The following is a 15,180-nucleotide window of genomic DNA, read 5'->3' as shown; positions in this document are numbered from 1 at the left end:
GGTAAGCATTCTACCACTGCTCTACACTGGCAACCTTTTTCTTTTAAAAAAAGAATTATTCTTTGGAAATTAGATGCCTTTATACAATGTATTTGTGTCATATCATCCACCCGCCTTTTTGTTTTGTTTTTTATTTTAAACGTAATTCTTTATCGATTCTTTGGAAATTTTGCATCATGCACCCCAATCCATTCATTCCCATTTCCTCCATATCTGCCCCCACCCCTGCAGTATGCACCCCCGAATTAATTAAAAACCAAACAACAAAAAACGCACTTCACTCCTCCATCTTCATTCACCCTAGTAGCACTGGGAACTGCAGTGTGTTGTCACACAGTGTATCCCTTTTGTCTCATCAGCCCCACCCCCAAAATATTCATTGCAATGAATCATTGATCTGGGGCAAGGCCTCTGACATACCGCCATCACTGGCCCTCATAGAAATCCCTCTCAGACAGCCTGTTGTTTCTCTAAGTCATGGAGAATCTTTGGTTATCAATCCACAGGACCAGTCCCTCCCCACACACCACATAGATGGGACAACTGTTAGGGTTGGCCAGCACAAGACCACGATGTGGGACTGGGCGGTAGCTGAGCTGGTCAGTCTGGGCTATTGGGACCACCCCCTCAGATGAGGGTCAGAGTTGGCTCTCCTAGGCCCATGTCAGCATGGCCAGCTCTCCCACACCTGTGGTAAGGGGTAGGTGTAATAGTTTAGCAGCAGAAGGCAACTTTGCAGGTTGGTGCCACGGGGCACCAGAGTCACACCATGTAACAGAGCTCACGTGGGAGGTTTATTTGAGGGACTTGCAGAGGTGGCCTCCGAGTGAGAGCAGAAGGAAAGAGAGAGAGGGGCGAGCGAGAAGGACTTGCCTTTTATAAGGGGATTTAGCACACTGGCATAGGGAGAATGCTCTACTTAGTGGCTGTAGTAGCTATAGTGTCACATCTTGGCTGCTGCTCCTGATGTGTCCTGCTAGGTCCCTAAGAGCAGGCCATTGTAAATACCTGAATGCAAAAATTCCTCTCTTTTCTTTATGATAAAAATGTGAGGAAATAGGAAGGGCAGCTGGTGAGGTGGAAATGGGGGAGGGGTTTGCTGTGTTTTCTAGAGTGCTTCTTGTTGTGTAGGGGCATTGGTATCTTTGGGGGACTTGAGAAAGCTGAAATGCTGGCCAAGTCCTGGGATAGCTGGCTGTTTCTCTGATCTCCGGGCTCTGTGGGATTGTCTGGCACTAGGAAAGTGCAGGTCTAGTTGAAGCAGTCTGTGAGGTTGGACCTCTTGGGGCTGGCCTCTTTGACGCTGACCTTGATGTAGATTTTCAGCAGACCTGGCAGAATACTGGCAAAGCAGAAGATAAAGTTAAGTTTAGGGGAGGAATTTTTCTTAAGTCCTGGTAATTAAGGGAGGGGAATCCCAAGACCAGGAGAAGGTGGGTGAGAGTCCACTCTTAGGAACAGGCAGTAGGTTAGGAAACTTAGGCTGTTGATTGACAGTGCTTATCTGGAGTGCAGCTGACAGTGCATCTGACCTGTTTGAGGTGGATCCAAGTTGACTCCCTGGAGCTCACAAGACGGTTTTTGAGTTTACAAAAGAGCTAAGTTTTAGAAACATTAACATACTCATTGTTTGTAATCTGTACTGAAATCCACTTTGTAGGAAAGGCAGTAGACTCACACCTTTGAGTCATAGGGGACCCAAAATAATTCTGGTTGAAAGTATTAACACTCTTTCCTCTATCCAGAAAATGGGATGTATATAGGTTAGATAGATGTTTTGAGCACATTGAGAAGCACTTTTAAGTCTATACTTAAAAAACAACCAATGGGAATTTAAAATCCTGAGTTTGGGACTATGATAATTGTAGTGTCACTCTGCCAGATCTAGATTAATAGTGTTAGGATAAAGTTGAGGGTGACCGTGGGTGGGAGACCATGGCGGATTCCATGTCAGGCAACGGTGACCGTGGCGGAGGGACAAACACACCAGGCAGACAGACCTTAAGTGAGAAGTTTTATTAGAAAGGGGAGGGAGGGAGAAGGAAAGAGAAAAGAGGTAAAGAGACAGAGAGAGAGGACAGAAGAGAAGAGGGAGACAGGACAAGTCCTGTCTGCCTCAGTGGAACAGCAGGAAGAAGAGAGTGGGAAGAGAACTGGAAAAGAGCAGAAAGAGAAGAGAGCGGAGAGAAGAGCCAGAAAGAGAGTAAGTGGGCGGGGTCTGTCTTTTGAAGGGGTCATTTGCACCAGTGTGCAGACTAGTACTCATGGAACCATGGGCTGACCAGAGTACTGACTGAGTGCATTCTGCCAGGTGACAGGGGTAGGCCAGCATAATGCCTGAATCCTTACAAATAGCTTATCAGAATTCCATTGATAAATGCTGAGACTATGAACTTTTGGAGTCTTCATATGCCAGTAGCATAGGGAGAGAAAGGAATCTGAAACATCTCATTCTTTCGTACACCTCAAATCACTTTCTACTTATCACCACTGAAGAGTTTTCATCCTCAGACCTTTATAACTTGCATTTGCACACCTTAAAATACCTTCTTAGACCCTAAAATGTGAGATCCCTAACTTACACTTTCATATTTTCACACAAACTCTGCATCTTAAAACACTTTCTTTCTATCTAATTCACTAGGAGATATAGATGGTTGATTTCTGAGAGCAATCATTGTAAGGCGAGTTCCTTTCAATAAAGGAATGGTAAAAAGTTACATTGAAATCTGTTCTGTGAGTTGATCTCTTAGTTCTGAGTGTGGTTACAAGGTAAACTGTGTCTAGATCTACTAGTAGCTCTAGGAGAGACCTGTGGACTGAATTTTACACAAAGAAAACTGAGAAGGAGCTGAAGTCTTGGTTGCTGCTGTTAAACTGACAAATCCATCACCAGTCTAGTCATCAACAGCATCAGAGTTCTGAGAAGGATACATTTTACCTGAGTGAGCAGAAGTGCAGGCCAAGCAGCTTCCAAATCTATTAAAAACAACAGATTCTTACTTACTGGATACCTAGAGAGCTACCTCAGGTTCCTCCAGGGTCACTGGGGACAGGGGTCTCAGGGCAGCGTCAGTCTTCAGCTGCCAGGCCCCAAAGATCTGACAGACTTTCCTGTGGCGGATCTTGTGGGGGAGGCAGCCTACCTTGTCTAGGCAAAGCAGTGAAATCAGCTCCACAGTGTCCTGTTGTTCACAGCCTGGGCGGGGTCTTGGCAGCAGTTAAGGTTAAAGGCAGTTTTACCTCAGTGGCTGCCATCACATTTAAAGCAAGCTCCAAGTGGAGGGAGGTTCTTCTGTGCCCACCATGGAGATGGGTGCTACAAGGAGCTGGCATGTCTCTCTATCACCAAGAGCTTTTTTATTAAACACTCTAAATGCCACGTTCTGCAGAACTCTGAAGCATTTGAGGGCAAACTTTGCTTGTTTCTAGTTGCTTGAAATGGAACAAGTTTGTTCCACACTGGTAAGGCTGTCTCCTGAGAAGGCAAGGAAAAGTGATGGGGAAAGATCCCCAGGGTGAAATGGGATGAGGAGAAAAGGGGCCTGTGACCTGGGGTGGGGTCTATGAGCAGGGACTGAGGGACAGCAGAGGTTAGAACTGCCCTTGACAAGCCATAGGAACCCCTCTGTCCAAATTCTCAGTGCTGGGAAAAGGGCCCTCTCTGGAGCCCAGAAACTCCATTATATATATAATCTTATTTATCAAAAGTATGTTGCCACTTACCTAAATTCCCTAGAAGCTTGATGTTGAACCTTTGACAAAGACAGAAGTACTTAGATATAAATCTCTAAGTTAGCTTTTATTAATCTGCATAGACTTTTATAACCTGATTTTATTTTGAGATAGGGTTTCTCTGTGTAGCTCTGGCTATCCTGGAACTCCCTCTGTAGACCAGGCTGGCCTTGAACTCACAGAGATCCGCCTGCCTCTGCATCCCGAGTGCTGGAATCAAGGGCATGTGCCACTGCCACTGGCATAACCTTAAATTTTTATCTCCATATAGAGTATATTCTAAACCAGAGTTGAATTATGTACATAATATTTTGTAACTAATCTAATCTTATATTTCTATCATACAAAAGTCTATACCAATCCAAAATATTTGAGACTTGTTGCTTTCCAGTATAAAAGAACATACAATGAACAGAGAGCTCATTAGGACTAAGAAGTATCATATGAATGTACTCTTTTTTGTTTTGTTTTGTTTTGTTTGACAGGGTTTCTATGTGTGGCTTTGGAGCCTGTCCTGGAACTAGCTGGTCTCCAACTCACAGAGATCCACCTGCCTCTGCCTCCGAATGCTGGAATCAAAGGTGTGTGCCACTACCACTTAGCATGGATATACTCTTTAAGCTTGTAAAAGATGCCAGGCATGTGGTGAAAGACCCCCAGAGTAGGAAGACCCTCACTCAAGTCTCGGGATAAGCTGATGCCCCAATAATTCAAGACTGTTCTTGATGCAAGCACACAAGGTTTATTCGGGGAACCAGTGCACTGGGGCCGAGCTCATAACCCTCGCAGGGGCAGAGGAATTCGAACCCTGGTAGCTGCAGTCTTCTCTGCATAGATCTATCTTTACATCCCAGGGAATCAGCAAGGTGTTGGCCCTGTGAAACTGTTCCTTGATGAAGGGACCATTTTTGTAAATGCACCTCTTCTAAGGGTATTTCTTCATGAGTTAACCCAGGAATGTCCCATAAGTCTAACCCTGCCATCAGGGCACAGATTTCAGGAAACAAAGAGGACCACCAAGTACCAGGGGGAGCGACTTTAGAGGTGGACCAGACTACACCCCCAGTTTGTGATAGTACCTGTCAGGTTAATGCTTGAGGAACATGGGGATTTCTATTATTCTGTGGTGAGCAGGTGACATAAACGCAGCTTAAGAGGATCACCAGTCCGTTCCAGCTTCCAGGAGTCATCTTGGGTTGCAGGAGGGGCCGCTTTGACGTGGGATGCGTGGATCCAAGCTGGGATGCCGTCAACCTTGATGGCGGTCGGACTTGTCAGGAGCACAAGGTAGGGTCCCTTCCACCTGGGTTCGAGGTTGCTGGATTGATGACGCTGGACCAGGACGGAGTCTCCTACTTGGAACTTATGTGGTACAGTTGTGGATCCAGGTTCGTATGCTCCTTTTAGGTTCCTAGGCGTCCTTTCTGACCAGTTCAAGAGCCTTTAAACGAGTTAACAGGAATTGGGGGAAAGAGGCATCTGGATCAAGTACCGCTCCTGCTTGGCAAGGGGGGCAGTCCCCCATGGAGTAGCTCGAATGGTGTGAGTTTAAATTTCCCTGGGAACAAGGCGTGAAAAAAACCCCTTTTTGAGACTCAGAAGGTTGCCTCAGTGGAAAATTCCCCAAGGTCTCTTCCCCTAGATAGGGAACAATGTCTAATTAAAAAGGTCTAATTGGAAAGAACATGTGGTCCAGAGTGCTGATACAGGACACCAGCAGGCTATAGAGATAAGTTCGATTTTGACCTTGTGGTTTCTCCAGGAAAGATGAGTTATGACCACGCTTCATACAATACCCCTATTGCTTGCCCAGATCTGCACCTGCAGTGGCTCCGCTTTTTGCAATACCCCTATTGCTTTGCTTGCCAAAATGATGTACATAAAAAGAAAACTGTCCTAAATCCCGGGGCTCTCAGCTTGCTAAAGCAGCTGGAGTGCCCACAGACGTCTGTGTGAACAATAAACCTCTTGCAGTTTGCATCCTACTGTCTGGTTATTGTGCTCAGGCATCGCTAGGCATTCAGCCTGACCACTTCAGGTTTTTTATTTGGAGGTCCCACCGAGATTTGGCGACCCCACTCAATAACCTAGATGTTGGGAGGTGAGACGATTGGGTACCCTTTGTCTGTCTGTCTGTTCTTCTGTCTCACTGTTCTGGTCTGGTGTGCACACTTTTGGATTTGGGGCATCCAGTGAGGGAATTGACAAATTCTGTACTCACTTGGAGCCACCGCCCTGGGAGACATCCCAGGGTGCAGGTGTTTGGGGTCCCGGTTTTTCAGGGCCCGCTTTGTATTTGGGGGTAAACAGGCTACCCTAGTGGAGAACTTGTACTTGTGCCACACGGCATTGGGCCTGCTTTTTGTTTGTTGTCTCTATTGTTTGTCCTTAGTTGTTATTGAAAATTCTTTTTCTAGGATGGGACAGTCTCTAACTACCCCCTAAAGTTTGACTCTAGACCATTGGAATGACGTCTTAGCTTGAGCATACAACCAATCCACGGATGTTAAAAAGAAGAAATGGCAAGCTCTCTGCAGTTCCGAGTGGCCAACTCTTAATGTTAATTGGCCCTGGGATGGCACATTTAACCTGAATGTTATCTTGCAGGTGAAAGACAAAGTTTTTGATGCAGGACACCACAGACGCCCCAACCAGGTCGCCTACATCATCACCTGGGAAGACCTGGCCCATAATCCACCTCTGTGGGTCCGCACATTTGTTCACCCCCAAACACCCAACCCCCCTACCCAGCACTCCTAGCGCTTCCAGTTCCCCTTTACCTCCATCTACCCCTCCTGTCCCTCTCCCCTCCACGATCCCTCTCCTCTCCATGCCAACTGCCCCCCCCTCCATCCTCCTCACTCTACCCTCTAGCCAATTCTAACTCCAATGGGGAGAAGGCTAAATCCCCTATCCTTCCCCCTGACCCCAATCTTGACCTACTTTCCTTTGAACCTCCCCCTCCATATCCCTCTCTCTTGCATCCAGTCAGGGCAGGAGGACCCAGTCCTCCCTCTTTGCCCTCTCCTGATTCCTCGACCCAGGAACCCACGGTCTACTCCTATTCAGGCTCACTTATGTCTCCACAGAGAGCGACCATGTCAGGAGGGAGAAGATGGACCATGGTCAGCTCAGCTTTTTCCCTTAAGATCAGTAGGGGGCCAACATAAATACTGGCCATTCTCTGCATCTGACCTCTACAATTGGAAGATGCACAACCCCTCCTTTTCCCAAGATCCCCAGGCACTAACTGGGCTCATTGAGTCCATTCTAATGACTCATCAGCCCACTTGGGATGATTGTCAACAGCTTCTCCAGGCACTCTTAACTACGGAGGAACAACAAAAGGTCTTTCTGGAGGCACGGAAGAATGTACCAGGCTCCAGTGGGGCCCCCACCCAACTCCCCAATGAGATCGACGCAGCCTTCCCATTGGAGCACCCAAACTGGGACCACACCACCCCGGCTGGTAGGGAACAACTCTGTCTCTCTCGCCAGATTCTCCTTGCGGGTCTCCGGGGCACTGGGAGGCGCCCCACTAATTTGGCTAAGGTAAGAGCAGTCACTCAGGGGGTAGAAGAAACCCCGGCAGCATTTTTAGAAAGGTTAATGTAGGCATATCGTAGATATACGCCCTTCGACCCGACCAGTCCAGAATGCCAGGGAGAAATTATCATGGCCTTTATAGGGCAGTCAGCCTCAGATATCCGGACTACATTGCAGCGGTTAGATGGGTTACAGGACTATACTCTTCAGGATTTCATGAAGGAGGCAGAAAGGATTTATAATAAGAGAGAAACCCCAGAAGAGAAGGAAGAGAGACTAAGCAAGTTGCAGGAAGATAAAGAGGAAAGGTTGAGAAAGGAACAAGAGTAGAGGGAAGACAAGCATGATAAGAAACATACTAGGGAGTTAAGCAAAATCTTGGCCACCGTAGTTCAGCCCAGATCAGAGCCAGGGAGGCAGTTGAGGAACCAGGGAGACTTCTGGTACCCACGGCTTGACCGCAACCAATGTGCCTACTGCAAAGAGAAGGGGAACTGGGCCAAGGATTGCTCAAGGAATCCAAGAGTACAAAAGAAGTGCCCTCCCCAGGCCCTCTTCCTTGAGGATTAGGGGAGTCAGGGCCAGGAGCCCCCCCTGAGCCCAGGCTAATTCTCAAGATCGGGGTCAGCCTATAACCTTCCTAGTCGAAACTGGGGCTCAACATTCAGTGTTAACCAAAGTGCTTGGTCCACTGAGCAGCAAAACTTCGTGGGTGCAGGGCGCTACTGGAGGGAGAAGCTACCCATGGACTACCAAGCAAGAGGTACATGTGGCCTCAGGTAACATGACTCATTCCTTCTTACATGTCCCAAATTGCCCTTACCCTCTTCTGGGGAGAGACCTGCTGTCTAAAGTGGGGGCCCAAATTCAATTCAGTAAACAGGGGGCCACAGTCACCGGTCCAAGTGGGAGCCCCCTCCATGTCCTCAACCTAAAGTTGGAGGATGAATACAAGTTGCTGGAACAGCCTCACAAAACCCCCTGGAAAGCATCCAAGCCTGGCTCAAAGAATACCCCAAGGCCTGGGTAGAGACTGGGGGAATGGGGCTAGCCGTGAACCAGCCACCCATGATAATTGACTTAAAGACATCTGCTACCCTCATATCTGTTAAGCAGTATCCACTATCCAGGGAGGCCTACAGGGGCATCCAAACCCACATACAGTGACTGCTAGATTTGGGCATATTAAAACCTTGCCATTCCCCTTGGAATACACCCCTCCTCCCCATCCAGAGGCCGGGGACTGGGGACTATCGCCCTGTACAAGATTTAAGGGAGGTTAACTAAAGGACTGAGGACATTCTTCCTAGGGTGCCTAACCCATACAACCTTCTGAGCACCCTGCCTCCCTCCCATTCCTGGTATACTGTGCTAGATTTAAAGGATGCTTTTTCTGCTTGAGGCTCAGCCCCCAGAGTCAGCCCCTTTTCCCCTTCGAATGGAAAGACCTGGACTCCGGACTATCCAGACAACTAACTTGGACCAGGCTGCCACAGGGTTTCAAGAATTCTCCAACCCTCTTTGACGAGGCTCTACACCAGGACCTGGCTGACTTTCGGAGGCAACACCCCGACCTCGTCCTCCTGCAGTACGTGGATGATTTACTTTTGGCAGCCTGAACCAAGGAAAGCTGCAAACGAGGTACTGGGGCCCTACTAGAGCAGCTGGGAGCTTTGGGATACTGCGCCTCTGCCAAGAAGGTGCAGATCTGCAAACAGAAAGTAACTTATCTAGGCTATACCCTAGAAGGGGGCCAGCGATGGCTGACAGAGGCCAGAAAACAAGCGGTGGCCCTCACCCCCCCGCCACCGCAAACCCCATGGCACATGTGGGAATTTTTAGGAACCGCAGGCTTCTGCAGACTCTGCATCCCTGGGTTTGCGGAAATGGCTGCCCCACTGTATAACCTGACCAAACAGGATGCTAAATTTAAATGGGGAGAAGAACAACAGGTAGCAATTGACAAAATCAAGCAGGCCCTCTTGTCCGCACCTGCCTTGGGACTCCCAGATGTCACAAAATCATTTGACTTGGTTGTTGATGAGCGAAAAGGCATTGCCAAAGGAGTCCTAACCCAAAAGTTGGGCACATGGAGGAGGCCCATAGTTTATTTATCCAAGAAACTGGACTATGTGGCATCAGGATGACCCCCTTGCCTTCGCATGGTAGCATCTATAGTGTTCCTAGTCAAGGATGCAAACAGGCTAACTCTGGGGAGCCCCTCACTGTCATTACGCCCCATTCTGTGGAAAACATCGCTGTCAGCCACCCGAGAGCTGGCTGTCAAACACGTGGATGGCTCACTACCAGACGCTGCTCCTGGCGCCCGACAAGATAAGATTCGGGCCAGCCACCACCTTGAACCCAGCTACACTCTTGCAGGACTCAGAGGACAGTAAGGAGGTGCCCCATGATTGTCAATAAATACTAGCCGAGGCTCATGGGACTCGCCCAGACCTGACCGACCAACCTCTCCTGGATGCGGATGTTACATGGTTCACGGATGGGAGCAGTTTTCTCCATAAAGGTGAGCGAAGGGCGGGGGCGGCGCTGGTGGATAAGCACCAGACTATCTGGGCAAGCACTTTGCCCCCAGGAACATCAGCAAAGCAGGCTGAGCTCATTGCGCTCACCCAGGCACTAAGAAAGGCAGAAAGAAAGAGGGCTAACAGTTATACTGACAGCCGGTATGCATTTGCAACGGCACATGTGCACGGAGAAATCTACCGAAGGAGGGGGCTGCTGACCACAGGAGGTAAAGAAATTAAAAATAAGACTGAGATACTGGACCTGTTACAAGCCCTGTTCTTACCTAAAGAGTTGAGCATCATCCACTGCCCAGGACACCAGAAGGGGAATAGCCCCATTGCTTTAGGCAACCGCCTGGCGGATGAAACTGCCAGGAGTTTGGGTCACAGATTCTATCCCTGCACACTAACAAGACTCAAGCAGCCCCTTCCCAACTGAAATACGCCTATACAACAGAAGACCTGGCAGAAATACACAGAATAGGAGCCAGATATGACCCAGAGGCCCAAGGATGGAGGTTTCAAGGGAAATTTGTCCTGCCCCGGAAGGATGCCGGAACTTTAATAGCGGACCTCCACAAATTAACCCACCTTAGTAGGAAAAAGCTATCCACTCTACTAGAAAGGGAAGAGTTCTTCTTTTACATACCACATGTGCAGAATCTCATTCACCAGGTTTTTGATCAGTGTATTCCCTGGGCAAAAGTCAATGCAGGAAGACTAAAACTTCCAGAAGGGACCAGGACCAGAGGACACCGCCCCGGTATCTATTGGGAAGTGGACTTTACAGAAGTTAAACCTAGCCTGTACGGTAAGAAATACTTGCTAGTTTTCATAGATACCTTCTCAGGATGGGTTGAGGCCTTCCCTACCAAGAGAGACACTGCCCAGATGGTAGTTAAGAAGATTCTGGAAGAAATCTTCCCTTAAGTTGGCCTACCCAAGGTAATCGGGTCTGATAATGGGCCGGCTTTTGTCTCCCAGGTAAGTCAGTTGGTGGCCAAGCTACTGGGGTTTGATTGGAAATTACATTGTGCTTATAGACCCCAAAGCTCAGGTCATGTAGAAAGAATGAAGAGAACAATCAAGGAGACCTTGACTAAATTAGCATTGTAGACTGGCACTAGAGACTGGGTTCAACTCATGCCCCTGGCCCTCTACCAGGCCAGGAACACCCCTGGCCCCCATGGCCTCACCCCATATGAGATCCTCTATGGAGGACCTCCCCCTGCTATAACCTTCTTTGATTCTGATATTCCTGCCTATGCTACAACCCCAACCCTGCAGGCACACCTCCAAGCCTTACAGATAGTCCAGGAGCAGATTTGGAAGCCTTTGGCAGCAGCATACTGGGAGAAGGGACCACCTTCCAGGCCCCATACCCACCAGATTGGTGACCAGGTCTACGTGAGGAGGCACCAGGCCAAAACTTGGAACCACGCTGGCAAGGACCATACACTGTACTTCTGACCACCCTGACTGCTCTAAAAGTAGACGGCCTCACGGCCTGGGTACATGCATCACACATAAAGGCTGCTCCCCAAGAAGACCCAAAGGTCCTGCCCACCACCACGGCATAGAAACTCCAACGCACCCAAAATCCCCTCAAAAGAAGACTCTTAAAGAGCCCTAACCTTGCTTGTAGTCGCTTTAAGTGTGCTCCCTGTAAGCCTCTGGGGCCACCCTGATTCTAGCCCTCATGTTCCCCAAGTACTTACCTGGCAGGTGATGTCACAGACAGGGGATAAGGTTTGGTCGACATCTAAGGAGGCTCCCCCTGGCACATGGTGGCCCCCTCTATTTCCTAGGATTTGCCCCCATGTAGTGGAGTTAAGCGACTGGGACATCCCTGAACTGACATCTGAAAGGGTCCCGAAGGAACCATTAGCTAAGTATGGTATCGGATCCAACCTTGGCTACAAGTACCCAGGTACCCAAAAAGCCCTACAAATAATTCAATTCTATGTCTGCCCTAGGGACGGTAAAACAAGGTCAGAGGTGCATAGATGTGGGGGGCTTGGGGACTTCTTTTGCAAACAGTGGGGTTGTGAGACCACAGGAAAGGCTCCATGGGACCCCTCGTCAAGCTGGGAGTTAATTACTGTTGGCAGGAAAAACCAAACTTCAAACACCCTTAACATAACTTTCACAAATCGGGAAAACAATTCAACGGATGGGTCAGGGGACGAACCTGAGGACTAAGATTCTGTATGCCAGGGCAAGATAAGGGACTTTCATTCCAAATTAGACTTAAGATAACTAGTCCCCTGACAGCTCCCGTAGGACCTAACGATGTGTTGTCAGAACAAGGGCCGCCTAAAGCCCCAAAACCCCAACTTCCCCCAGTCTCACCCGTCTCTACCCCCCTGCCTCCCTCAACGGGACAGAGACTCTTCAGCTTGGTACAAGGGGCTTTTTCTGCCCTCAACAACACCCAGCCAAAGCTTACTACCTCTTGTTGGCTATGTCTAGCATCTACGCCATGCTATTATGAAGGGATTGCCACGATGGGAAACTCTACTAACATCAGCACCAGCCCTGACTGCGACTGGGAGGCGGACCATAGGCTAACACTCATTCAAGTTTCTGGCCAGGGTCTATGCCTAGGAACACCTCTACCCTCCAAGTCGGGCCTCTGTAACCGAATAGTCCAGCAGCCAAAAGTCGAAATTACCTGGTCCTAGAATCGGGGCTCTCGAAAGATTTCTGTGTCGCAGTCTGCTTGCTTCCCCGTGTATATTATCAACCTCCTGAAGTTCTGGAGCAAGTTTATTAGGGGATCCCTTCAAGGTACAAGAGGGAGCCTATATCACTTACTATAGCCCTCCTATTGGGGGCAGCAATGGCAGCCGGAACAGGCACAGGAGCTGCTGCACTGGTTCAAGGGTCCCAAGGATACTCAGAATTAAAACTAGCCATTGAGGAAGACATCAAAGCGGTTGAGGGATCTATTACTAAATAAGAATTGTCTGTTGCTTCCCTGGCTGAGGTTGCCTTACAAAACCAAAGAGGCCTCGACCTCCTTTTTCTTAAGGAAGGTGGACTCTATGCTGCCCTAAGAGAAGAATGCTGTTTCTATGTTAATCATTCTGTGGCAAAACTTAGGGAAAGACTCAACCAACGTCGGAGAGAATGGGAATCTCAACAGGGATGGTTTGAGAGCTGGTTCAATGGGTCCCCCCCGGCTGACCACCCTGATTTCTACCATACTAGGCCCTCTGGTTATTTTGTTACTAATACTTACTTTTGGTCCCTGTATTCTAAATTGCCTTATGATGTTCATTAAGGAATGCCTATCTATCACCCAGGCCCTGCTTCTCACCCAACAGTACCAAGCTCTTAAACAACAAGAGGGACCATACGTTTTAAGATTAAAACTTCACAAAAAGAAATAGGGGAATGAAAAACCTCAATACACCCCCCCCCCCCCCTTTTTGAGACTCAGAAGGTTGCCTCAGTGGAAAATTCCCCAAGGTCCCTTTCCCTAGACAGGGAACAAGGTCTAATTAAAAATGTCTGATTGGAAAGAACATCTGGTCCAGAATGCTGATGCAGGACCCTGGCAGGCTATAGAGATAAGTTCGATTTTGACCTTGTGGTTTCTCCAGGAAAGATGAGTTATGACCACGCTTCTTACAATACCCCTATTGCTTGCCCAGATCTGCACCTGCAGTGGCTCCGCTTTTTGCAATACCCCTATTGCTTTGTTTGCCAAAATGATGTACATAAAAAGAAAACTGTCCTAAATCCCGGGGCTCTCAGCTTGCTAAAGCAGCTGGAGTGCCCACAGACGTCTGTGTGAACAATAAACCTCTTGCAGTTTGCATCCTACTGTCTGGTTATTGTGCTCGGGACATCGTGAGGCATTCAGCCTGACAACATCAGGTCTTTCAGGCGAAGGGCAGGAGGGCTGTCCTGTCCTTTCCACCGGTCTCTAAGGTTAATTTAGTCAAGGTCTCTTTTAATGTTCTATTTATTCTTTCTACCTGTCCTGAGCTCTGGGGTCTATAAACACAATGTAATTTCCAATTAATCCCCAGTTGGGTGGCCAGTCCCTGACTTACCTGGGCAATGAAGGCAGGGCCATTGTCTGATCCAATTACCTTAGGGATGCTGAATCGTGGGAAAATCTCCTCCAGTATCTTCTTTGCTACCACATTGGCTGTTTCCCTCTTTGTAGGGAAAGCCTCTACCCATCCTGAGAAGCTATCTATTAAAACTAATAAATATTTGTTACCATATTTTGCTGGTTTAACTTCTGTGAAATCGACCTCCCAGTATGCTCCTGGCCTGTCTTCCCGGAGGCGTTTGCCAAGGGCACCTAGGTGATGTCCAGCATTGGTTAAGGCACAGGCCTTGCAATTCTGAACTACTTTTTGAGCAATGTCCGAGAGGCCAATGACATGATAATCAGAGTGACGTATGATGTCCTTTAGCTTCTTTGTCCCTAGATGAGTTAGTTGATGTAAATTGGTGACATGATGTCGTCCCTCCTCTTGGGGTAGTATGGATTTGCCATTTCTGTCTCAGCTACTCCATGGGGGCGGGGTGGCCATGCACAATTTTTAGTTTCTCCATCTGCTAATGATCTTCAGGGGTATACCTGAAGCTAGTTTCTCTAATGTCATAATAGTCTTTAGGGTGGCTGCCTACATCATGATGAGGACACCAATCAAAATGGAGGAGAGCCACATGGCTGCTATTTAAAACAAACATGTTTTCCTAAACAGTAGTTACATGCTTGTATATGTAGAGTTGAATCCAAGTTACATATGCATACACGCAGAGTTAAATCCGGTTTAAATTCACATATACACAGTTAAATGCAAGTCACATACTTGTATACACACACACACACACACTCACACACACACATGCATGCATGCATGCATATATTAAACAGGAGCTAATAAATAAGAAGTAAGGGAGAGTCGGCGTGTACTGAACAAGATGAAGCTGGCCTCTCCATCTCTGACTCCCATGTTGCAGCAAACAGGACATTGAGAGAGAGAGAGAGAGAGAGAGAGAGAGAGAGAGAGAGAGAGAGAGCAGACAGACACAAGCATTGTTGATTCAGATTTTCTGGATTACTCTAAGGAAACCTATCTCTACTTGTGATGCTTTATAACAATCTGGAAGATTCCTCCCCAAATCCCAAGTCTAGTGAGCAGTCTGGTATTGCTTTGGGCTTCCATAGGAAGATAGACTATCAGTTGTGTCCTTAGATCAAAATAATTTTTGACCACAGCTTACTATCTGCATGATATTAACACAGGGTACTATTTCTCCAAGTCTCACTTTCTCTAGAGGGAAACTATAGTGATGAAATCCTCAAAATATTCTGGGGTTTTTTGGATGGATGGTAAAGTGT

At 47.9% G+C, this 15,180-nt stretch overlaps 1 long non-coding RNA gene across 2 annotated transcripts; it reads left to right on the top strand.

The window, feature by feature from the left end:
- The first annotated feature begins 8,953 nt into the window (after positions 1–8,953).
- On the top strand, positions 8,954–13,635 carry LOC121140032. Of its 2 annotated transcripts, XR_005876868.1 has the most exons (3): positions 8,954–9,808; positions 10,485–10,620; positions 11,097–13,635. It is a non-coding gene; the product is annotated as an uncharacterized LOC121140032 (long non-coding RNA). The 2 variants fall into 2 exon arrangements; XR_005876867.1 differs by having other exon boundaries at positions 10,485–13,635.
- Positions 13,636–15,180: the final 1,545 nt, after the last annotated feature.

The sequence above is a fragment of the Mesocricetus auratus genome, unplaced genomic scaffold (genome assembly GCF_017639785.1).
Source record: "Mesocricetus auratus isolate SY011 unplaced genomic scaffold, BCM_Maur_2.0 Super-Scaffold_100003, whole genome shotgun sequence".
Classification (NCBI taxonomy): domain Eukaryota; kingdom Metazoa; phylum Chordata; class Mammalia; order Rodentia; family Cricetidae; genus Mesocricetus; species Mesocricetus auratus.
The sequence above is the reverse complement of the archived record's forward strand: the minus strand, read 5'-3'. Positions and strand labels throughout refer to the sequence as shown.